General features: G+C 46.2%; 1 long non-coding RNA gene across 1 annotated transcript in view; it reads right to left on the reverse strand.

Annotated features, from left to right (window-relative positions):
* Window positions 1-429: 429 nt before the first annotated feature.
* Window positions 430-25,000, reverse strand: part of LOC138967206 (uncharacterized) — a 27,159-nt gene continuing 2,588 nt past the window's right edge. Inside the window, exons 2-3 of the long non-coding RNA XR_011455874.1 lie at window positions 7,514-8,434; window positions 430-1,431 (exon numbers count right to left, since the gene is read on the reverse strand). This is a non-coding gene — a long non-coding RNA (uncharacterized lncRNA). The remainder of the gene's footprint in view (window positions 1,432-7,513; window positions 8,435-25,000) is intronic.

A 25,000-nucleotide genomic window follows, 5' to 3' on the forward strand; every position in this document is an offset into this window, starting at 1 on the left:
TTATAAAAAAAATGAAAAAAACTTTCGGGGATTTCATACCCAGGAACTCTCATGTCAAATTTCATAAAGATCGGTCCAGTAGTTTAGTCTGAATCGCTCTACACACACACACACACACACACACACACACACACACACACACACACACACACACACACACACACACACACACACACACACACACGCACATACACCACGACCCTCGTCTCGATTCCCCCCTCTACGTTAAAACATTTAGTCAAAACTTGACTAAATGTAAAAAGAGAAAAAGCCTAACGGTTTTGAGGTTTGTGTTTCTGCAACTGTTTTGACATGTGCGAGTTATCCAGAGAGGGTGAATACAGCGAATACAACTTTTTTGAGCGCTCTAGCGCCGTTAGTTTGTCAGAACAGGAGGTGGTCCATATTAGGAGCCGGTCCATATTAGGAGCCCTTCCACTACTTACCAGAAAACAGCAACAATTAATGCGTCGTGTTTATTTGAATAAAAAGAAAACACACCAGTAACCAGGTTAGGTAAGTTTAAATCAATATTTCGGTATGTAATCGCCATCTTCAGGATGATATGGAAAGAATGGAATGACGGCACGTGATATACAGTGTAATGAATTGTTATGATGATTAATGACGTCATAATATTTCTCGCGCATTTTGTCTTTCTCTGGCGTTTCATTTGTTTATTTCGTCCTGTTTATTTGTCCATTTTGCTGTTTATTTACACATTTTAATTGTTATCTTGTGGTTTTTTTTATCTTGTTATCTTGTGTTATTTGTGTTTTGTCTGTAAGACACTTGAATTTCCGTATTGTATATATGGTATATTCTACAATGCCTGTCTCATTCAATTGGGTGAACCTTTGATTACATTTGGTCTTTTTATTCTATGTACGATCAGATTTCAATACACTTGATGTTTTGTCATCTACAAATATACCGCCCTGATATGGCCCTTCGTGGTCGGCTGGGCGTTTAGCAAACAAACAAACAAAAATCTTCAAATATATACGAACATAGTCGTGCCTTAACAGGGGAATGTCTTGTAATAGACGTATATTTAAAGCGTTATTGTTGTCTACTTGCGATCAAAATGGAGAGAAACGTTAAACAGAACAGCCAATTTGATTTAGTATTGTATGTGCTGTACGTGTATTGGTGAGTACAGATTTTTTAATTTTTTTTTTAATTGTTAAACTTAGAACAATCGCTGTCAATAACAAACCATAGGTGCATACTCACCAGATGCAATGAACCCGTTGCAAGAGTCGCAGGAACTAACGAAGACGTATGGCAGTGAAGACAGATCAGTCTCGTTCTGCCCTGAGGCGTTCTTCATCTGACACGTCAAAGTGACATTTTGTCCCGTGTTGTACACATAGCTGAGGTTATAAACGTCCGGCTGTTGTGGACGCGGCGACACGGACAGGGTGAAAGCTGCAATCGGGTAAATCCAGTTATCAATGTGCCAGCTTGAATAATGATTGAGTGAATGGTGGATGGATGGGTGGATGGATGGATCTAATCTGCTATCGGGAGCACGCAGTTATTAATGTGCCAGTTTGAATAATGATTGAGTGAAGGGTGGATGGATTTGGGTGGATGGATGGGTGGATGGATGGATGTAATCTGCAACGGGTGCACGCAGTTATCAATGTGCCAGCTTGGATACCGATTGACTGAATGGTGGATTGATGGGTGGATGGATGGATGTAATCTGCAACGGGTGCATGCAGTTATCAATGTGCCAGCCTCAATAATGATTGACTGAATGGTGGATGGATGGGTGGATGGATGGATGTAATCTGCAACGGGTGCATGCAGTTATCAATGTGCCAGCCTCATTACTGATTGACTCAATGGTGGATGGATGGGTGGATGGATGGATGTAATCTGCAACGGGTGCATGCAGTTATCAATGTGCCAGCCTCAATAATGATTGGATTGGATTGGATTGGATAAGATTTATAGTCCAGTGAGGTTACCCTCATGGAAATAATGATTGACTGAATGGTGGATGGATGGGTGGATGGATGTAATCTGCAACGGGTGCATGCAGTTATCAATGTGCCAGCCTCAATACTGATTGACTCAATGGTGGATGGATGGGTGGATGGATGGATGTAATCTGCAACGGGTGCATGCAGTTATCAATGTGCCAGCCTCTTCTTCTTCTTCTTCTTCTTGGCGTTCGCAGAGGTTACACGATCAGTCCAGCACTGGTGATAACTGTTGTCGTTTTCTCCAACTCCTGTCGACTGCCGTATAGTTTGGTCTGCAAGGGAGTTGGTGACGGCCACACTTCTTTTCGTTCCTCATCTAGTAAGGGACATCGCTGTAAGATGTGTTCCGCTGTTTGGTCTTCTTGACCGCAGGCACAGGTCACTTGGTGATGGCGCCAGCTTGAAATTTCGGTTCATGTGAGCATTGAGCCTGTTGTGGCCAGTACGCAGCCTGATGAGGTTGACTTGCTGCTCTCTGGACATTGTGTGGTAGTCATCTCTGTTTGTCCTTGGCCTCATCAATGCCTTGATGATTATCTTCTGCTCACTAAAGCTGACAATGTTTTCAGGTTGGTCTTCTACGGCTCCTTCTTTCGCCAGCTCATCTGCCCTTTCATTTCCTGGTATCCCATAGTGTGCTGGTATCCACTGGAGAACAACTCTTCTGGTTTGTCTGACCATCTGTAATGCTTTGGCCAGCTGTGGGAGTTTGTCGTTCTCTAGGGCCTGAAGGACTGAAAGGGCGTCCGAGAGGAAGACAACTTGGTAGCAAGGGTCTGCGGAGTCCTGAACCAAGGAGGCGGCCTGCATGAGAGCTTCTGCTTCTGCTTTATAGTTTGTGCAGTGTTTGCCAGTGGCAACGCTGAATGTAGCTGTATGTCCCCCAGGGAACTGGATCAGAATGCCAGCAATTCCATTGAGCACGGCGTCAGTTGCTGATCCATCGGTGTATATATGGATCCACGCCTCTTTTGGGTACTGTTCGTCGATCAGGGCTAAGGTGAGTGCCTGTCGAGCTGTGTCATTCTGATCTTCTCCTGAGGTAACATGTGGAACACTGGTGCAGATCTGGATGCCTGGTTTCTCTGTTGCCTTGGGGGTTTCCTCTTCTTCTTGAGTCAGAGGTAGAGTGTTCTGTGGGAGGACTTCCCTGTACTGTCGAGAAAGTCTCTTGCTCTCGTGTACAAAACTGCTCCGTTTGAGCCGGTTCTTGGTGAGGTTGCTCAGTCTGTGCTTCATGGGGTGGTCGGGTAGGCACTTGAGCTTCTCGGCCTGTACCATAGTCTTGGCTTCTCTTCTCTGACAGAGGGGTTGGATGGTGGTAAGCTTCTCCATTTCCTTGATGGGCGTGGATTTCATTGCACCAGTGATGAGTCGGAGGGCCTGGTTTTGCACACGGTCGAGGGTCTGCAGGTTTGTCTTGGCTGAGGTTGACCACGCCGTGGAGCCGTACTCGAGGTGGGGTCTGATTGTTCCCTGGTATACTGTCTTCAGTATCTTCTCGTTCGCTCCCCAGGTGGTACCTGCCAGCTTCCTGAGTATGGCTAGCTTGCGCCGGGCCTTCGTCTCTGCCTGTGCAATGTGTGGTTTCCAGGTCTGCCGTCTATCAAAGGTGACACCAAGGTACGTTGCTTCTTCATCCTCTCTCAGAGGAGTTCCACCAAGCCTAATGGTTCCGGCTTTCTGCTTTGGCGACAGTGTGAATAGGGTGGTGGAGGATTTCTCCTTGTTGATGGAGACGCACCAATCTTCTGCCCATGCGTTCAGCCTATCTGCCGCTTGCTGCATTCTGTAGGTGGCAGTACTTGCGTGCTCCTCCTTGCACCAGATCACAAGGTTGTCTGCGTAGAGAGCAGCTTTGATCCCCTTGGGCATCTCAGACACCAGATCGTCGATGAAGAGAAGGAAGAGTGTGGGGGAGAGGACTCCGCCCTGAGGGACGCCATGACGTAGGAGGAACTTCTTGCTTTTGGTCTGGTCGACGTTAACTCTTGCCCTGCGGTTATAGAGGTAGGAGCGAATCCCCTGGTACATGTTGCTGGACACGCATTTCCTCAGCAGTTTTACAAGGAGTCCATCTTTCCAGACCTTGTCAAAAGCCTTCTGAAGATCTATCCAGGTGACGAAGACCAGCTTCTGTTCCTGAAAGGCATCTTCAACTTCTTGCGCCAGGTACCACATGAGGCGCTCGTTCACAATTCTCTCCAGGGTCTTCACAACACAGCTGGTGAGGCTGATTGGGCGATAGCTGGCGGCCTTCTTTGGATCCTTCCCTTTTTTTAAGATGGGGATCATGATCGCTTCTCGCCAGAGTTGTGGTAGCGATCCTTCTTGCCAGCTGCTGTTGAAGACCTCGAGTAGCTTGTTCTCTGTTGCACTACCAAGGTGGGTTAGCATCTCGTTGGTGATGCTGTCTGGGCCAGGGGACTTCTTCGCCTTTAACTTTTTCAGAGCTGAGTGCAGCTCGTGGAGTGTAAGTGGTTGACTCATGGCGTCCACTGTCGACTGTCTGGCAGGTCTCTCTCTTTTCTCTCTTCTTGCTTCTCTCTGTTTCTCGGGGCTAACATGGAGGTTGCTCTCAGCTGCATAGCTTTCAGCAAATTGGTTGGCAGCATGCTTTCCAGTTAGCACCTTCCCGTTCTCTTCTAATGTGATCTTTTCTCTGCTGGTGTTCTCATCATTCAACTGCTTGGTAAGCCTCCAGAGCTTTCTGCCATCCTTCTCAAGGTTCAGAGAGCTTGTTTTCTCTCGCCAGCTTCTCCGTCTTGCCTGTAGCTTCTTCTTGAGAAATTTGGCTTTGGTTTCCTGGAGGCGGATGTTGTTGTTTTGTGACGGGTTGACTTCTGCTTCCCTTCTGGCGTCTGCCAGATCATCATCCAGTTCCTGCAATTCGTTGCTCCAGTAGGGCTTATAGTCTCTCCTGGCACCCCTGGGAATGGACTCACGCGCTGCTCTGAGGATGCTCATGTTGAAGTCCTTCGCCACCATGTTGATGTCTCGACCCTCGACTCTGATGTCTTTGGTGAGTTCGCTGGTGCGGTGTCTAAAGAGGAACCAGTTCGCTCTTTTGTAGTTCCACCGTGGGAAGGAAGCTTCAGTGCAGGACTCCATGCCCAGGGTCAAAAAGACTGGCCGATGGTCACTTCCACCTAGCTGTTCTCCGACCTCTCTGCTGGTTAGCTGGTGCATGTCTTCCGTGCAGACGGCTAGGTCAGGAGTTGATGTAGTGTGCCATCTTCTGGAGTAGAATGTAGGGCAGTCAAAGGGACTGTTCAAAAGGATGAGACCTTTGTCGTCCTGCCAGTTCTCCACCTCTTCTCCTCTCCAACCCAAGTGGTCATATCCCCAACTCTGTGAATGACTGTTGAAGTCACCCACCACGATGAAGTTGGAGGCCTTTGCGGGGATCGTGTCAAGGGCGAGGTGTCTATCGTTGGGGCAGTAGAAGTTGACAAGATGGAATTCTGCTGTCTTCGTCTGGATTCGAATCACCTGATATTCGGAGTCCTCCATGTGCGTTTCTGTCAAACAGGCATTGATGTTGTTCCTGATGAGGGTCAGGATTCCTCCTTTGCTTCGGTCTGTTCTGTCGGACCTAAGGCACTGGTAGCCTCTCACTTTGAAGGACTTTTGGGGTGTCAGGTGCGTCTCCTGAATACAGCAGATGTTGATGTTCTTCTCATGCAGGATATGCTCCAACTCTGTCTTCTTGTTCAGGATACTTTCTGCGTTCCAGTGCATGACCTGAAAAGGTCGCTGCTGACTGGGTTTCTTCCTGGTTGTGGTGGTGCCAGTCACTCTCCTCCCGCGTCCCCTGGCGTGACAAGACGGACGGGAGGGACCTCCAGTAGTTGGGGCTGGGTCCCTTTGAGGCATGGGACCCGACGCTGCTCCACCCTGGGGGGCCTCAATGGGCGAGCGCCATTTCCATCTGTGCTGGTTGATTGTGTCATCATTTGCGTAAGCGCGTGTACCCGTGGTTTGTTAGAATGCGCCGTGCGGCCCGGGTCCTCCGTCTTCAGCATTCGGGGTTTTCTGTCGGGGTTACCTCACCCTTAGCTCATGGCCCGTATGTCCTACCCTGAGAGCACAGGGGGGAGGATTTGCCGGGATCCCACCCGGAGCTAGGGTTTTAATGCGCCACTAATCGCATTAGATGAGTCCCGTCAATGGACGATGGAGCATTTCAAAGGGGGTAGCAGTGCCGCCTGCTACCCCACTCCGCCCTGGTAGGAAACACCGCCAGTTTGGTCCGCGGCCGCAAGCGGCTGATCTCCATATCTGAAGACCGTTCCCCTATCCGCCACCCGGGGACGCGCTGGGTTGGGGGTGGTCGCCCCACTGAAAATCCCACACTGGGTTAAGAAAGATCAGCCTGTCCCAGATGTGCCAGCCTCAATAATGATTGAGTGAAGGGTGGATGGATGGAGGGAGGGAGGGAGGGCGGGAGGGCGGGAGGGAGGGACTGTGCCGGCTTGGTGTCACGAAAGGTTTGTTAACGGATTGATTGATTGATTGATTGATTGACGAATGAATGGAAGGATAGATGAATAGGTCGATGGGTAAATGGGTAGGTTGATATTAATTGATTGAAGGATTAATATAATGATTGATCGGTTGATTATCCATGTTCCGATCAAGACTGGGTGGCCGAGTGGTAACGCACTTGCGCTTGGAATCGAGAGGTTGCGTGTTCGACCCTGGGTCGGCCCCCCTTTTCTAACCTAGATGGTGGGTTCAAGTGCTAGTCTTTCGGATGAGACGAAAAACCGAGGTCCCTTCGTGTACACTATATTGGGGTGTGCACGTTAAAGATCCCACGATTGACAAAAGGGTCTTTCCTGGCAAAATTGTATGGGCATAGATAAAAATGTCCATCAAATACCCGTGTGACTTGGAATAAAGGCCGCGAAAGGTGAACATTCGCCTAACAGGCTTGAGGTTTGCTGGTCGATGTGAATGCGTGATATATTGTGTAAAAAATTCCATCTCACACGGCATAAAGCGCTTTGAACTTCGGATAAGGCGCTATATAAATAAAGAGAATAATTAATTATACAAGTCAAATTATTTCAAAGTGATTCTAGGCAAGAGTATTTTTTATTCGAAATGAGACTTGTTTTTCATTGTTATTTCAATGAAGCAGAACAGACAGAGAGATATTCACATTTACAAACACACACACACTCACACACACAAACACGCATCTCTCTCTCTCTCTCTCTCTTAAATTTCTCTCCCTATCTTCTTTTTATATTTAGTCAAGTTTTGATTCTTTTGTCTCTTCCACCCCTTACTCTCTTTTTCATCCCCCTCGCAGACTCTCCCCCCCCCTACTACATTCTCCCTCAACCCTCACACTGTCTTTTTCTGTTTGTCTGTCTGTCTGTATCTGTCTCTCTCACTCTCTCTGTCTCTGTCTCTCTATCTCTGTCTCTCTCTCTGTCTCTCTCTCTGTCTCTGTCTCTCTCTCGTATCTCTCTCTCTCTCGTATCTCTCTTTCGTATTTATTTTACCTTCCGTATGCAGCAGAGAATAGCAAGACTGGTCCACTTTCGGTAATGTCGTGGATTCCGTTCGAACCGCATTTTCCAACAATCGTCTGCTGCTCTCTGCACCGACGATGCAAGCGAAGATGACGAGAAGTACACTCACACAGAAGGACGGAGAGATGAGATGAAAATGCATGCTGGTTGTCACTGACACAGCAACAGCGGAGGCAGAACTAGTTGCAAGATGGTAGATACTGGAGATCAGCTGTTGCGGTTTAGGGCCGGTCAGTTGTCAGAAAGGTTTGGGTCAGCTGATAGAGACATTTTGGGTCAGTACATATGGAGACAGAGGCTTTGGGTCGGTTGACAGGGACATTTTGGGTCAGTACATATGGAGACAGCGGCTTTGGTTAGCTGGCTTGGGTAATCTGGTAGGACGTTTCTGTTCACTTCAAAGGAAGGTTTTAGTTAGCTTTTTTTTCCCATCTGGTATCTGAGATTTTGGTCAGTTCATAGGGATTTTTTCGCCAGCTGGAAGGGAAGTTCGGGGAGCTGGTTTTGGTCAGCTGGTCGGCAGAATTTTGGTCAGAAAGAGTTTCGGTCAGCAAGTAGAAATGATTTTCATTATCTGGAAAGCAGTTCTTGGTCAGCAGGTTTCGGTCAGCTGACGTGGATGTCTTGAGTCATCTGGCGAGGACATTTTCGTCAGCTGGTAGGGAGGTTTTGGTCTTCTGAATTTTGGTCAGATGATTGTGTGTCAGAAGGTTTTGATCAGCTGATCGGCCGGTGTTGGTCATCTTTTGGCCTGTGAGTAAAGGAGGTGTCTGGTCAGTTAGCTAGGAGGCCTTTGGTCAGCTGGTCATCGTGTTGAGAGGATGAAACACAATCTCTGTGGTTACCTGAGGCTGGGGATGACCAGACATAGTCTGAATCTGGAGCATCAGCCTGTAGAAAAGAAGAGAATATAGTCTGTGTACACTCTAATCTGGTGTGTTTCAATTCTGAACCCACTTACTGTAACCGGTTTTCAACAAAGTGTGACATAGTACATCGTTCTTCTATCAAAAGAAGCACACAGGGTCAAATCTAGCTTTCATTTGGTCAGCAGATTTTTGTCAGCTGACGTGGATGTTTCGGTTTTCTGACAGGAGATTTTACCCAGGGTAAACTCTAGCGTTCATTTAAACACTGGTACGTCTTTACCATTAATACTTCAATTAAGTGTGTATATAGCAAAAGGTTTATGACCGGTTTACACTACACTACACTACACTACACTACACTACATGCCACTACGTTTAAATACCCTCGTGAACCACACTACACCAAAGACTAATGCTACATTAAACTATACTACATGACACTACACTGCACGGCACTACCTTTCACTACTGTCATGTACACTATAGTACACTATACAACACTACACTACACTACACTACACTACACTACACACTGCACTACTGCCATCAGTGTACACTACATGTGCAGTACACCACAGGTGTATGACCGGTTCACACTACACTACACTACACTACACTACACTATACTACACTACACTACACTACTGCCATATACACTACATGTGTTGTACACTACACAGCGCTACATTACACTACACTTCACTACATGACGCTATACCTTTCACTACCGTCATAAACAATACAGTACATTACACATCACTTTATTATACTACACTACCCTACATGACACTACACTACATGACGCTACCTTTCACTACCGTCATATACACCACAATACATTACACATAACTTTATTATACTACACTACACTACATGGCACTACACTACACTACATAACTCTACCTTTCACTACCGTCATGTACACGACAGTACGTTACACATCACTTTATTATACTACACTACACTACACTACATAACTCTACCTTTCACGACTGTCATGTACCCGACAGTAATTAAACCACACAGCATCACACTACACTATCATTTCTGACGTGAGAGAAACAGCGACAAAGAGTGAACACGCCAGAACGAAGAAAGGGATTTGAATTACCTGATAACAAAGTATCCAGGTTTGTCTCGTACATTGTTCATACCAATAGTGTGTTATGGTACGGTCGAACCTGTTTTTAACGACCACCCAAGGGTCCGACTGTGGCCATAATAGAGAGGTGCTCGCTGTGAACAGGTGAATTACATAGAAAAAAACCCCACCTCGTCGGGGATGTTTTTTTGTGGTGGTCGAAATTGGTAGGTGGTCGTTCTGGAGAGGTGTTCGTCAGGGCAGGTTCGACTGTTACTAATTGTCGCAAAATGAGCACGCACACCTTTTGTGTGAACTATTGTCGTTGACCTTCACCTTATCGTCAAACCGAACCGTAGCTTACCTCATCTTTAAAATGTTATCACCTGCGTCGGTAACAACAAAATACCATGAAGTAATGAATCAGACTGAAAACAGAGATTACCTTGGTCTTGCTTTCTGTTAGTAACTCCTCTGCTCTGTCTCCTACGAACTGGATAATCTATATTCAGAGTTGTGGACGATCTGTCAGGATGAGATAGCTGTTTTAGGATAGACAGTCGGAACTGCTCAATTATCGCTTCGAAGAATTTGGGAAGTGACGAAAGTACTCTTCTTACAATGGGAAGGACATGCGAAAGTGGAGCGATGGACGCTGAAGTGCTAAACGGGTTAGCGCGTGGTACGGTAAAAAAAACAGGACGTAGCGCCTCGTGTTATAACTCAATCACGTGTGCACATCTGTGACTGTTAATGTGTAGCCCAGGGATTCATTTTAAAGTGGCCGTCGCAATTAAGTTATGTGCCTATTTTTGTTTGGTTTGGTTTTGTGTACGTTTGTGTGTTTTGTTTCGATTTTTTTTTAAATTATTTGACGTTAGTTTGAAGTTGTTTTTTCTTTATTTCTTTGCTGTGTTTGTTGTTGATTTGTTGTCTTTGCTTTTTGTTACATTTAGTCAAGTTTTGACTAAATGTTTAAAAAAGGACGGGAAATCGAGACGAGGGTCGTAGTGTGTGTAGGTATGTATGTGTGTAAAGCGATTCCGAGAAAACTAGTGGACTGATCTTCATGAAATTTCACATAAGAGTTCCTGGGTATGGTATCCACGGACCTTTTTATCATTTGTTCGATAGATGTCTTTGATGACGTCATATTCGGCTTTTTGTGAAAGTTGAGGCAACACTGTTCCGCCCTCATTTTTCAATCAAATTGGGGGGGGTACGTGAGTATGGATAATAAGACTATTGTTCTGCTCTGACAAAATACAATACTGAATGTGGTTTTGCGAATTGACGCAAACAAGTGAAAAAACAAAACAAAAAAACTATGACAACATTTTTTGTTTCGTGAAAAAAAAAGAATCCTTTCCTTGTTGGTTTATTAAAATTGTATGTGCTAGTAAAGGCACTTAAATTGTCTGTGAGCAGAATACTCTGAAAGTTTGAAAGCAATCCACGGGGCCATTGCTGAAAGTGACAAAAAACCCTTATATTTTTAACCTCTTACGTGGTAGACACCGAATTTCTGATGTTTGGGGGATTTGTTTTTCAATTTTCAGCTTAGTTGGGTTGAATTTTGGGCCTCATTTGAACGGATTAAATTTGACACCCGCGAAAGAAACCCTCAATGTGGACAGTATGCTAGATACCCAAGTCACGTGCCTTTAAGTGAACAGAAAATGTTAATAGAATAGTGTTGTCTTTTTTGTTGTCTTTTTTTGTTGTTGTTGCAAGGATGATACAATAAGAGTTGCAATGTTCTTGTTTTTTTTGTTTGTTTTTTTCACTGTTCATATCATTTATGTTTTCCTTTGCCTATTGTTCGGTTGCTTTCCATTGTCTTCTAAAGCAGCCTGATTCAGACATTATTTTAAGGAGGTGCACCGAAAGGAAGGTTATCACGTGACACCCGGAAATAAGTTAAATATCGCCTTTCAAATATGTGATGGACTTCTTTCCTTTGGTTGTTTGTTGGATTATTTCTTCCTTTCATATTTAATTTATTCGTTTGTGCCCTTCTTCAACGACATTCACATTCTACTTTCAGAGTTCTTGCGAATAAAGGCACGCGAAACAATATTTAAAGGGAGTGTACACGTGATTGTGGAATATTCTTCTTCTCTCTTCTTCTTTGTTCATGGGCTGAAACTCCCACGTACACTCGTGTTTTTGCACGAGTGGAGTTTTACGTGTATGATCGTTTTTACCCCGCCATTTCGACAGCGCAGCCATTTGCCGATTTCGGGGGAAGCATGGTATTTTCGGGGGTATTTTCGTGTTTCTATAACCCGCACCGAAATCTGACATGACTCACAGGATCTTTTACGTGCGCACATGGTCGTGTGCTTGCGTGTACACACGAAGGGGGATAAGGATCGAACTAGCAGGTCTGCACATAAGTAGACCTGGGAGATCGGAAAAATCTCCACCCTTAACCCACCAGGCGGCCGCGGCCGGGATTTGAACTCACGACCTTCCGATTAGGAGGCCGATGTCTTATCCACTGCGCCACTGCGCCCGTCGCGGAGTATGCAATCTGTTAAATCAAGAAACTCACACAATGACTGAAACGTCACAGTTTAGGTATCATTTCTTCTGGAAGTACCTCATACATCAGTCATTTTTTTCTCAGCAGCGAAACGTCTGATTTGTTTTTCATCATGGCAAGACTTCGGGGGCAATGTTGACGAATAGAGTCCCAAATTCTTAAACTATGCAAGCAGAGAGAACTGTGTTAGTGTGTTGCAACTAAGGCCAAAACGTGGTGAAATTCCATGAATTCCGTAAAATTGATTGTATTTTCATGTTCACGACAAAATAACTACACGCTAGACTGTGGAAAGACTTTGTGAATTTTGGCAAGTATGCAAGAAAGACTCCCAAACCGGTCAGTGGCTCGCGCTTTAACATGAAATGCTTTCAAACCTGCTGTGATAACAGCTACACTCCCTGCATACTATGGAAAGCCGTTTGGCTCATAACCAATACACGTGTTAGAAATGATTAATACACGTGTAAGAAATGATTTATACACGTGTAAGAAATGATTTATACACGTGTAAGATATGATTTATACACGTGTAAAAAATGATTAATACACGTATAAGAAATGATTTATACACGTGTAAGAAATGATTAATACACGTGTAAGAAATAATTTATACACATGTAATAAATAATTCATACGCGTGTATTAAATATTTAAACACGCGCGTCATAAATGACTACATACACGCCGGAAGCAATAATTTATACACGCCGGAAGAAATCAGCGGTGCATTAAATCTTGAATCAGAAAATGTACGACTTGCAAAGCGACAAATTTCGTAGCTGCTTCCGGGTGGCGCGATCTCTCAATACGTCCCAAGAACCGACTTCGTCTGATAAAACAATTACCTCTCCAGTTGTTAACCCGTGATTTGTACAAATGTAAAACATTTTACAAATCACGCCCCGTGATTTGTAACAAATGTTTTACAAATCACGTAAATGCGCCCGATATTTTCTTGTCATCTCCAAAGTCAAGGGATCTATAAGATTATTTTTTTTTTGTGGATCATTTATTGTCACATCGCTGGGAAATTCGTGTCGCTTCCTCCCAGTGGAAAGCTAGCAGCAACAGAGTCTAGTCGCGCTACCCCAAAGTCAAGGGATCTATTAAATTTTTTCATTTTTGGCTCACGTAAGTGTAGCCTATGCGATGGTAAACTTTGTCTGTCTGTGCGTGCGTGCGTATGTATGTATGTATGTATGTATGTATGTATGTATGTATGTATGTATGTATGTATGTATGTATGTCTGTGGTAGAAACTTTAACATTTTTGGCTAAACACCGAAATACTCATTTCACGTGGTTAATTTTCAAGCACCATCTTCAAATTATTGAAGCAATGATCAACATTGTGTCGGCATGTGTGTAGTTAAAGCGTGTATCCAAAGAAAACGGGTGGTGGTGGGTTTTGAAGGGGTACAAGCAGTTGACTGGTTTGTGTCGTGTTTGGCATGCAGACGGCAGGTCAGGTGTCAAGATCAGGTCAGGGGTCGCGCGAAGGATTGTGGTCCAGTTCTCACCTCGCCGATTCGCCGGGGAAAACGATTTCATGTTGTTCGGTTTCTAAGCTCCAGAAAAGTAAATAAAGAAGATACCAAAGGGAGATTTCCTACAATTTGATCTGCACAGCGTGTTTCCAATGTCCACGCGAGGAAGAGCTGTCGAAAGCGCGGCAGTCAGTGTCGATCTTGCAGCCGTATCCCGGTAAGTTCAGAGACAGATCTAGTGTCTCCCACTCTGATAACGTGTCACCTACTGTTAATCCGTTTTGTTTTAATTTCTTTTTATTTCAGCAGACACGGATGTCAAACACAGTGCTAGGCAGTCACCTCTAGTGAAATGAGTTGATCTAAAGTGCCTGTAATGTTTGGATGTCTTTGCTCGTGGTTCGATTTATGTGAATTTCAAGACTTGCAGTAGAGTCTCAAGTTAAGTTTACTCTGCCCGAAAAAAACTGTCCACCATTTACTTGAACATGCAGATATAAGGAAACGGAATGAATCTGTTCTCAAAGTCAAAATGATCACGATTTTTTCCTCAGATTCAAAACATGCACTGTCATGGTTTTGTCTGTACAATTTAGTAAGTCTTAAGTACCTTGCAACAACTTCCTTGAACGTGAAAGACAGTTTTTGAATGCTAGATCTGTATCGCGTTTCATTCCAGACTCGATCCTCTCTTTGATTGTAGATCTACTGTTTGCTGTTTACGCACTATCATATGATTCGCTATGTAACGTTTGGTAAGCTTACCTTGCAACAGCTTTCTTGTCTTTGTTGGCATTTCTGGCTGTGTTGACCGTCAGAATTATTTTAAGAACCAGGCTGCTGCAGTCGACATGTTTCGCATATTGTAGGGTTACCATGCTGCATAGGTAAAGTGGCTTGTATAACCTGACTATTCTGTTTCAAAACACTGTTTATATTTGTGTAGGTTGTAGTCATCATAACTAATCGCATTTTGCCATTTGTTTCAGAAAGGAGGTTAACCTACAACAAGATCGACGCTATGTCAGATATATGCCTCAGCCACATGAAGACTTCCGAATTTAGATCTACTCGGCATGGTGACAAGTCTTGATGAAAAGTATAGAACTGAGGACAGCAGTGGAAAAAGTGCCCACATGGCAGGTACCTAACCTATTACCCTAGTCATTTTATCTGTTTGCCTTCTTTTGAAAATTATACATGGAGTTGATATGATGCGTTAGTTTTAACTGTGTGTGTGTGCGTGTGTGTGTGTGTGTTTGTGTGTGTGTGTGTGTGTGTGTGTGTGTGTGTGTGTGTGTTTGTGTGTGTGTGTGTTACGGAGTGAGTGAGTTTGTGTTATGTTACTGTTTGTTGATTTCTTACGGGAGCCTTGAAGGCTTCGCCTCTTGTTTTTCTTCTCATTACTTTATTGTCCCATCGCTGGAAAATTCGGGTCGCTTCCTCCCAGTGGAAAGCTAGCAGCAACAGAGTCGCGCTACCTCAAAGTCAAGGGATCTATTAGATTTTTTTTTCTCATTACTTTATAGTCCCATCGCTGAGAAATATGGGTCGCTTCCTCCCAGTGGAAAGCTATCTGCAACAGAGTCGCGCTACCCCAAAGTCAAGGGATCTATTAGATTTTTTCTTTCTTTGTCATGCTAAAATTCGTAATATTTTACTTATCCGGCCCAAACCACCCCCCACCATCCAGCATAGAGGCTCTAAACAACAAATACTAACAGTAATCAAAGGCATGTATTACTTTGTGGAATGCAACATTTTTACATTTTTACATTTTTACAAATCGCGGTTTTAGGTTCAACGTAATTTGTAAAAAGTTTTAACATTTATTTTTTATAAATCACGGGTCAACACCAGTGCTATGCGAGGCTTGGCTTGATTTTGTACAACGGCGTTGAACTCTACTCATAAACCGTCTAAAACGTTTGCCGCTCCCGCCACTGAGTCTTGTGATGTTCAAAGCGAGGCGATGAACTTGAGACGCGGCTTAGTGTTTTTCATGTGGATTCCCAGTCCGAGTTTTTAAGTCGCTTAACCACGTGACTCCTGTATTTACAACACGTGTAATAAAAAAAAATCCATGCACGTGTAAAAAATAATTCATACACGTGTTAGAAATGATTAATACACGTGTAAGAAACAATTCATACACGTGTAAGAAATAATGCATACACGTGTAAGAAATGATTAACACACGTGAAAGAAACAATTCATACACGTGTAAGAAATGATCAATACACGTGTAAGAAACAATGCATACACGTGTGTTGCGCGTGATTGTTCTGAAAAGTGACTATTACATGATTGTTCTGAAAGTCTACTATTTATTTCATCGTAAACATGTAAGCCCTCATACGTGATTGTTCTGAAAGCTTACTAATTTACATGATTGTTCTGAAACTCTACTAAAGGTAAACTTGCTTCACCCGTGAAATGTTGTCAGATATGGAACAATATGTATACCCCAGCCCAACGAAGTTGGAGGGGGGTATACTGGATTCACTTTGTCCATCTGTCTGTGTGTATGTCTGTATGTACATGGAACAATATTTTGATACAATGATACTAAATCTTTAGTGATACTGATATTTATACCCCAGCCCAATGAAGTTGGAGGGGGTATACTGGATTCACTTTGTCCGTCTGTCTGTGTATGTCTGTATGTAAATGGAACAATATTTTGATACAATGATACTAAATCTTAAGTGATACTTATACCCCCGCCCAATGAATACAAACTCAACAAGTAATACGTTTCATACATTGAACATGTCTTCTTTATTGTTCTCAACTCAAAATTCAAATTAAATGTCCAAAGACAAAAATTATTTATAATCTTCAAAAATGTAATGATTCTTCTTGAGTATTCCCAACTCAAAATTCTAATTACAGGTTTAAAGGGACACATAGAAACTTTTGATTTTCCCTCTTTGCCATGCTTAGGTGGCTAGGTCACCAAAATGGATCGAAAGGCATGGCAAAGAGGGAAAATGGAAGCTAATTTTTGCCCCTTTAAAGACGAAAGGCACAACAAATGATTTTCACAAATGAAACTTTTTTTTTTATGAAATAAAAATTCAAGTGGAGAGGGGATGAGAGACGTGAGGAGATGGCCAGGGTTGCGAGATGGGTGGGGAGTCTGGGCTATAAAGTTCTTGCACGCGAGACAATATACTTCTTTTTTGTGTGTGTGGGGGGTATTTTGTTTATCAACTTTCTCTCTCTCTCTCTCTCTCTCTCTCTCTCTCTCTCTCTCTCACTCTCTCTCTCTCTCTCACACACACTCTCTCTCTCTCTCCCTCTCTCTCGCTCTCTCTCTCTCTCTCTCTCTCTCTCCTCTTCCTCTCTGTGTGAATATTTTTGTCATCCTAAATATGGGGGGGGGGGCAAAAAGACATGTTTGCCCCCCCCCCCCCCCCACCCCAGGAACAGCAGCTGCCACCCCCCCCCCCCCCAGTTTCCGACGCCAGTGCACTGAGTACATACGCACACACACACACCACACATACACACACATGAAAGCTACATTTATTTGCACATCTCTGTTTTCAGTGACACTTGGTTTTTTTATTACACAGCAACCACCAGAATTTTGTATATGTGTAGTGGAGGAGTGGAAGGGTAGTAGTAGTAGATACACGAAGCCCAAGTCCAAGCGTCTTGTTTCAACTTTTTATTCAAGAAAACAATGCAAGGAAACGTAGAGGCCGAAGGCGAAACCCGTAGACAGCAAAGCAAGTGTAGTGTCGTGTTCAGCTGCTAGGAGCGAATGCATGCTTATGCCGGGGTCCGGCTTATACTTATAGCCCCGGCGCGGACTGCACAGAAAGCACCGTCCGGCGGCGATGAAAATCGGACTGAATACGGCCAGAAACACGGAATCTGTGTTTCTTACACTTGCTTTACCCTACGTTATTTAAACAAATACATAACCAATCATAACAAACAATACATCAAATTAAAGCTACGACCTTTAGCTTTCCATTGCAATAGATCACATTTCGTAAAAACTTATATTTATTTAGTAGGATGCAAAAACAATGGTCCTAGTGAAGGCACTGAACCAACTTCAGTGCGGAAAATTACAAAACTCTCTAAACTGGAATAATGGACAAACTCATAAATCATACAGATAAAAAGAAGAACCCTAGACAAACATCATGATATGCGTTACTTGGGGGAAAATTATACATTGACTTAGTACGAAGCGGTAAAGTCCGAAAGTAAATGGAATCGGCTAAATTCCTGCGCGAGTACCTGTCTGCATAAATTAGCAATCTTTGCAGAGGAACCAAGCATCACTCATTACAACCAAATCCTTATAAACAAACTAAAATCATATGCAACATAGGTACGGGATATGTAATAGTGATACAAAAATGACAAAACAATGATTGAAAAGACAAAGATGAGTTTGTGAGAATCAATTTCTCTCAACGATACATGAAAACCGGTCAAGGTCAGAGTGACGCTTTGGTCAGTTCGAAGCATTATCGTAAATAACACAATAATATGCAGCCATCCAGCCTAATCAGTGACTTCTATGCAAACCTAAATATAATTAGGACCGTATCAAAGATAAAAGGGACTTTGAAAGATAGAAGTTAGGTAGATATATAAAGAAAGGTATTGTATTAGAATTTGCGCCGGCAAGGTGCGCGCGCATCATCGTATCGTCTGCTATGGGATGGGTTATCCCGTTTGTACTGTACACAAGGCTGTTTCGCTATGCGATGATTAGAGTGTTTAGGGTAGCGAAGTGCACTTTGCTACATCCCCCCCAACTCTTTTACATATCAGCGGCCGCGCTGATTTTAAGAAAAACAGGAAAGCCTAAGAGCTGAATTTATCAAACCATCTTAGATTATCCAAAAAGAGAAAAATTGCGAAAACTTTGCCTATGACTTTCACATATGTCACTGAGAAAATCGACAGTTACAAAAACATGTTCTCGTGATCAGTACCAGCTTTGCTAAATCAAAAGTGAGGCCTGCATTTTACAAAGTGTCTCACATATGATCAAAGTACTGCGTCAAAAACATAAAAGTGCAAACAATCAGGAATTTCATGGGAAAACATTGCTACAATTATCAAATTTTCTCCACTGAGAAAAAGTAACACAATGTCAACACTACCATACAAAAATGCAACCTTCATCCCCACCAATCCGTTTAGTTGATAATATAGGATTTCTCTTTCAATGTGTGTTCTTGTATGCACAAGCTCAACACTTCACAAAAACTCTCGCTCACGGCTTTACAGTAAAGGCATCTTACTATATCACCACGTCATGAGTTAGATACGAGTTCATTACCCAAAATATATGTGTCAACCATAATTCCCGTTCATCAATTGTAGGGGTTTCTGCGCCTAAATCGTAAATAGGTAGCTTTACGGGCCAATGGCACTGAGGGCTTAACTTTGGACTTTTAACCGACTACTACTCAGACCTTACTGATCTCCAGAAATAATATGTGATGAAAACGGGGAAAAAAATCGCAACGATACACATGGGTTACGATACACTCGCGAGTTTTATGTGCAAAACATTATTTAGCCCAGTTGAATGCTAGTACTAGTAGAATTGTTCTTTAGCTGAATCAGTCAAATTCAGCCTACCGAGTAAACGATCATTCAAAAAATAAAATCAAGTTAATTGTTACCTTGCATGCAAGCAATTCGTTGTGACCGGCGAGGTGCTGGTACCGGTTGAGCAACAGGTGCAGGAGGAGGCACAGCAACCACAGCCGGACCCGCAAGAGCCGCAGGTCTGGGCCTTGGAAGTGTGATCCAGAGTTCGTCATCACTGTCACTCTCAGAGTCTGTTTCACTCGGCACTGAGGTAGCCGAAGACGGTGTATCCTCGTCTTGATTGTCAAGAGTCTCGGAGGCTGGCAGCAAGTCCTTTCTATTGACCGCTCGCTCCGCGCCACCAGCTAAAGGCGCGACGAGGTAGACGTGCTGATGTTCAGCGACGCGGCAGGTCACTCTGTAGATGTCTGGCTTCCAATAGTCCTGGATTTTGTTGCGCCCCAGGACCCGGTTCCGCAGGTAGACGTGGTCGCCAACGTTGAGGCCGTGGTCTGCAGCGCGTCTGTCAGTGAGCGCTGTCCTCTTGACCACCGCCTGTTGAAGGTGGTCAAAGGCCTTCTGATGAGCCTCTGTCAAACGCAGGCGATGTTGCCGCACCCAGTCGATGGTGCCGCTGGCTGCTGGGGCTGGGAAGCCCAACATGTCGTCAACGGACAGCCTGGGTTGTTGCCCGAAGAGCAGGAAGTGTGGTGCGAAGCCCGTGGACGCATGGGGTGTGTTGTTGTAGGCCTGGACCAGCTCCGGGAGATGAAGGGGCCACCTGGTCTTCTGCTCGTGGTGCAGGGAGCGTAACAGGTTATGCATTGACCTGTTAAACCGTTCGCACTGGCCGTTGCCTTGCGGATGATACGGTGTGGTGCGACTCTTTTTGATGCCGTACATGTCGCAGAGTTCCTTTATGAGTTTGGATTCAAAGTCTCTGCCCTGGTCACTGTGGATTCGCTCCGGAACCCCGAAGCGCTGGAACCAGTTGTTGACCAGGACTTTCGCCACCGTCGCAGCTTCTTGATTCCTGGTGGGAATCGCCTGTGTGAACTTGCTGAAGACATCAGTGAGGACGAGGACGTTCTCGCGGTTGTCGCTGGCAATTTCTAGCTTGGTGAAGTCCACGGCGAGGACCTGAAGAGGGCGGCTGGCCAGCAGAGGCGTAGAAGTGGTGTGGGTCGTCGAGGGGAGACGACCCATACAGCAGCGCTGACAGTTGTCGAGGTACTGCTTCACCTGGCTGTACATTGCTGGCCAGTAGACCCGGGACCGAAGAAGTTGCATGGTTCTGTCGTAGCCCTGATGACCCATGTTGTCGTGTAGCATGGCTAGGACATCTGGACGGAGCGTTGACGGCAAGACGAGCTGGAACTGGGGCCCGTGGATGGAGTCAGTTACCTTTCTATAGAGGACGCCATCTCTCAGATAGAGACGGTCGTGCTGTTGTACAAGACTGCGCAGCTGACGGTCTTGGCCTGTGGCAGGTTTGGTGGGCCAGGTCGTTAAAACAGGCCCGATGGTGGTGTCTTCCCTCTGAAGCCGTTGTAGTTCTGTGGACGACAGCCGAGGGAAGATTGTCTCAGGCTCTGCTTTTGTGTCTGGATGATGGAAGGCGGGAGCGACGTCTGGGATGGCGGCAGCCTGTCGCTCGCAGCAGATTTGTTGCGCTGCTGCCAATTCAGGGGGGAGGGAGGTGGACGTCGTGGGAGAGGGAAATGACGGGGGCATCCTGGAGAGAGCGTCAGCGGGGTTTGTTTTCCCTGGCTGGTATTTGATCGTAAAATTGAACTGAGCCAGTTGGGCTGCCCAGCGCTGTTCCAGAGCTCCGAGGGGGGCCGTTTTGTAGTGGACCAACGGGTTGTTGTCCGTGAGGACGGTAAATGTGGCCCCCAGCAGGTAGTGTCTGAATTTTTCGGAAATTGCCCATTTTATTGCCAGGAATTCCAGCTTCATGCTGCTGTATGCAGCCTGGTTTTTCTCTGTCGGCCGCAATCGTCGACTCGCGTAGGCGATGACTCTGCGTCGTCCTTCCTGTTCTTGGGAGAGGATGGCGCTAAGTCCGTCGTGGCTGGCGTCTGTCTCCAGGATGAAAGGCTGCTTGAAGTCAGCGTAGGCAAGGACTGGGGCCGAGGTCAGGGCTCGCTTCATGGCGTCGAAAGTGGCTTGATGCGTGTCTTGCCAGAGGTGCCTCAGGTCTGTTTTCTTCTTCTTCTTGGTGCCTTTTTCGGCCTCTGCCACCAGGTCGTGCAGAGGACCCGCGAGCTTCGAAAACTTGGCAATGAAGCGCCGGTAATAGCTTGCGAACCCGAGGAAACTGCGGACTTCAGTGGTGGTCGTGGGCGTAGGCCAGTTGACCACGGCGTCGACCTTGCCGGCTTCACAGCTGATGCCCTCTGCCGAAATTGTGTGGCCCAAATAGGTGACCTGGCGGCGAAGGAACTGACACTTGTCTGGACGGATCTTGAGGCCGGTCTTGATAAGACGTTCCAGCAGGCGGTCGAGGTGTTCCAGGTGCTCGTCAAAGGTCTTTGAGTAGACGAGGAGGTCGTCCAGGTAGACGAGCAAGAACTGGAACAAGAACTCTGACATCGTGGTCTGCATAAGACGCTGGAACGTGGCTGGGGCAGAGATGAGTCCCATGGGCATGCGTGTGTATTCGTAGAGGCCCATGGGGGTGACAAACGCCGTCTTGTGCTGGTCCGCCGGGTCCATCGCAATCTGGTGGTAGCCGCTGGCCAGGTCGAGGGTCGAGAAGTATTGAGACCCCACCAGTGCGTCGAAGGACTCCTGGATTCGTGGCAGCGGGTAGGCGTTGCCGACTGTCTTGGAATTGAGCCGGCGGTAGTCGACGCAGAGGCGGATGGAGCCGTCCTTCTTCCTGACGATGACAATTGGGGCAGCGTAAGGGCTATGGCTCTCTGTGATGATATTGCGGTCGAGCAGCTCCTTCAAATGCTCTTGCACCTCCTTGAAATTGTTTGGGGGAATGCGGCGGTAAGGCTGGGCGACAGGTTTTGAGTCTGTCGTCCTCAATTTGTGGTGGACGGCGTCGCAGTAGCCCAAGTCTGCTGGAGTGTTCTGGAACGCGTCAGCTCGTTTGCTGAGCAGCTCTTCGAGGCGTTGCTTCTGGCTGCTGGTTCCATCGAAGTCTGGCAGATGGAATGGAGCTGGTGCCGGTGTTTTCGTGTCTCCTGAAGACAGGCGCTGCGTGGAGATGACTAGCTCGTTGACTGTAGCGCTGTAGGTGACGTCGAACTGGCTCTCGACTGTGTCAGTGGCGTGCAGTGTGGCGATCGGCGTTCTGGCAGGCAGCGTCTTGTCCTCAGGAGAGAGGTTTGCAATCCTGATGAACCGGCAGGAGGGGTCCCCAGCGACCAAGGTGGGGACAGTCAGCAGACCGCCAGGAAGGGGATGGGAAAGAGGAGAAGCCAGCAATTGCCGAGTGTACCTCTGGTTGCTGGTAACCCGGATTGTGGCCATGGAGTAGGCAGGGATTGAGCAGGGAGTGGAAGTCCGAGCTAGACCACGTGTTGAGTTGCGATCTAGTCGAACTTCCCGGACAGCAGCTTGCAGGGAAGGAGGGAGGTTGGACATCTGGGGCAGGCAAGTTGAAAGGACGTTCATGCCCACCAAGACCGGCAGTCGCTTCTTGCGGTTCTGCATGAACGGCTCGGTAGGCTCCTTGACGACAAGGACTGGAACATCCTTGCAGAGGTGGCCCAGGATGGAGATGTCGACGACGATGACCCCGGAGTAGGGAACTTCAGCGCCGTTGACAGCTCGAAGGGTGACGTGGCAGGCACTGATGTCGCAGTGGGCGAGATGCTGGGCCACCCATGTGTCGGTGACGGTCGTCACCTCACTGCCTGTGTCGAGTAGAGCTTCGGCCGGGCGTCCGTTGATTGAGATATCGGCAGTTGGACACTGGCCGGTGAGTGATGTCTTCTTCTTCCTACCGCCCGCTGAATGTTTTGTGACAGCGGGGGTTAGAAGTTTCCCTGCTGCTGGTATGACTGCTGCTGGTGCTGTTGTTGTTGCTGTTGTCGGGGCCGATGCCGCTGTTTGTTGTGGTACCGCTGTTTCTGGAAGCAGTCGGATTCCCGGTGGCCGACTCTGCCACACCAGTTGCACTGGGGTTGATGGTTCTGCTGCTGGTGATGGTGGTACGTAGGTGCAGCTGGTGGTGGTTGTGACGCCAGTTGTAGCTTGAGCGACTCTGTCTCCGTGGTGAGGGCAGCGATGCGTGCTTCGAGCCTTGCGATGGAGGGGTCCGGTGCAGCGAAGACTTGTTCAGCTGTTGCTTCAGCAGGGCTATCTTCCCGCATCCATCGCATGGCCTCGCTGGTGACCTCGTCGAAGGTGGCGGCCGGCTTTTCTCGCAGGAAGCGGCACATGTCACGCTTCAGGGATTGTGGGTGGAGTCCTGTGGCGAAGGTCTTGCGCAGCGTATTGTCGTTCAGTGTGTTGGCCTCGGCAGCATTGGTCTTGGCCCACACAGCGCGTAGGTGGCTGGCGTACTCGCTAACGGACTCGCCGAGACCCTGTTGTCGTCTGTGGAAGGCGGCAGCCAGCGCGACACTATCTCGCTGGTCGCCCCACGTCTGCTCCAAGATGGCGTAAATTTTGGCCGGCGTGTTGACCTCAGCTGCTGGTCGCCTGATGACCTCCTGTCGAGCCCTTCCGTCCAGCGCTCCAAGGATCCATGCCGCTGCAGCAAGTGCAGGGACCGTCTGTAGCTGCAGGATCAGCTTGGCCTCTTGGATAAAAGTCTCGGCGCAGTCGCCCTCGCCGGTGAAACGCCTCAGCTTGCAGAGCCGCAGGTTGGGGGTGTTTGCCTCGTCCGCCATGTTTGCCTGTACTGTCTTCTTTCAGTTGATGCTTCTGTACCCTGCTGCGCAGCGCCAAATGTAGTGGAGGAGTGGAAGGGTAGTAGTAGTAGATACACGAAGCCCAAGTCCAAGCGTCTTGTTTCAACTTTTTATTCAAGAAAACAATGCAAGGAAACGTAGAGGCCGAAGGCGAAACCCGTAGACAGCAAAGCAAGTGTAGTGTCGTGTTCAGCTGCTAGGAGCGAATGCATGCTTATGCCGGGGTCCGGCTTATACTTATAGCCCCGGCGCGGACTGCACAGAAAGCACCGTCCGGCGGCGATGAAAATCGGACTGAATACGGCCAGAAACACGGAATCTGTGTTTCTTACACTTGCTTTACCCTACGTTATTTAAACAAATACATAACCAATCATAACAAACAATACATCAAATTAAAGCTACGACCTTTAGCTTTCCATTGCAATAGATCACATTTCGTAAAAACTTATATTTATTTAGTAGGATGCAAAAACAATGGTCCTAGTGAAGGCACTGAACCAACTTCAGTGCGGAAAATTACAAAACTCTCTAAACTGGAATAATGGACAAACTCATAAATCATACAGATAAAAAGAAGAACCCTAGACAAACATCATGATATGCGTTACTTGGGGGAAAATTATACATTGACTTAGTACGAAGCGGTAAAGTCCGAAAGTAAATGGAATCGGCTAAATTCCTGCGCGAGTACCTGTCTGCATAAATTAGCAATCTTTGCAGAGGAACCAAGCATCACTCATTACAACCAAATCCTTATAAACAAACTAAAATCATATGCAACATAGGTACGGGATATGTAATAGTGATACAAAAATGACAAAACAATGATTGAAAAGACAAAGATGAGTTTGTGAGAATCAATTTCTCTCAACGATACATGAAAACCGGTCAAGGTCAGAGTGACGCTTTGGTCAGTTCGAAGCATTATCGTAAATAACACAATAATATGCAGCCATCCAGCCTAATCAGTGACTTCTATGCAAACCTAAATATAATTAGGACCGTATCAAAGATAAAA

This window comes from Littorina saxatilis, linkage group LG5 (genome assembly GCF_037325665.1).
Source record: "Littorina saxatilis isolate snail1 linkage group LG5, US_GU_Lsax_2.0, whole genome shotgun sequence".
NCBI classification, from domain to species: domain Eukaryota; kingdom Metazoa; phylum Mollusca; class Gastropoda; order Littorinimorpha; family Littorinidae; genus Littorina; species Littorina saxatilis.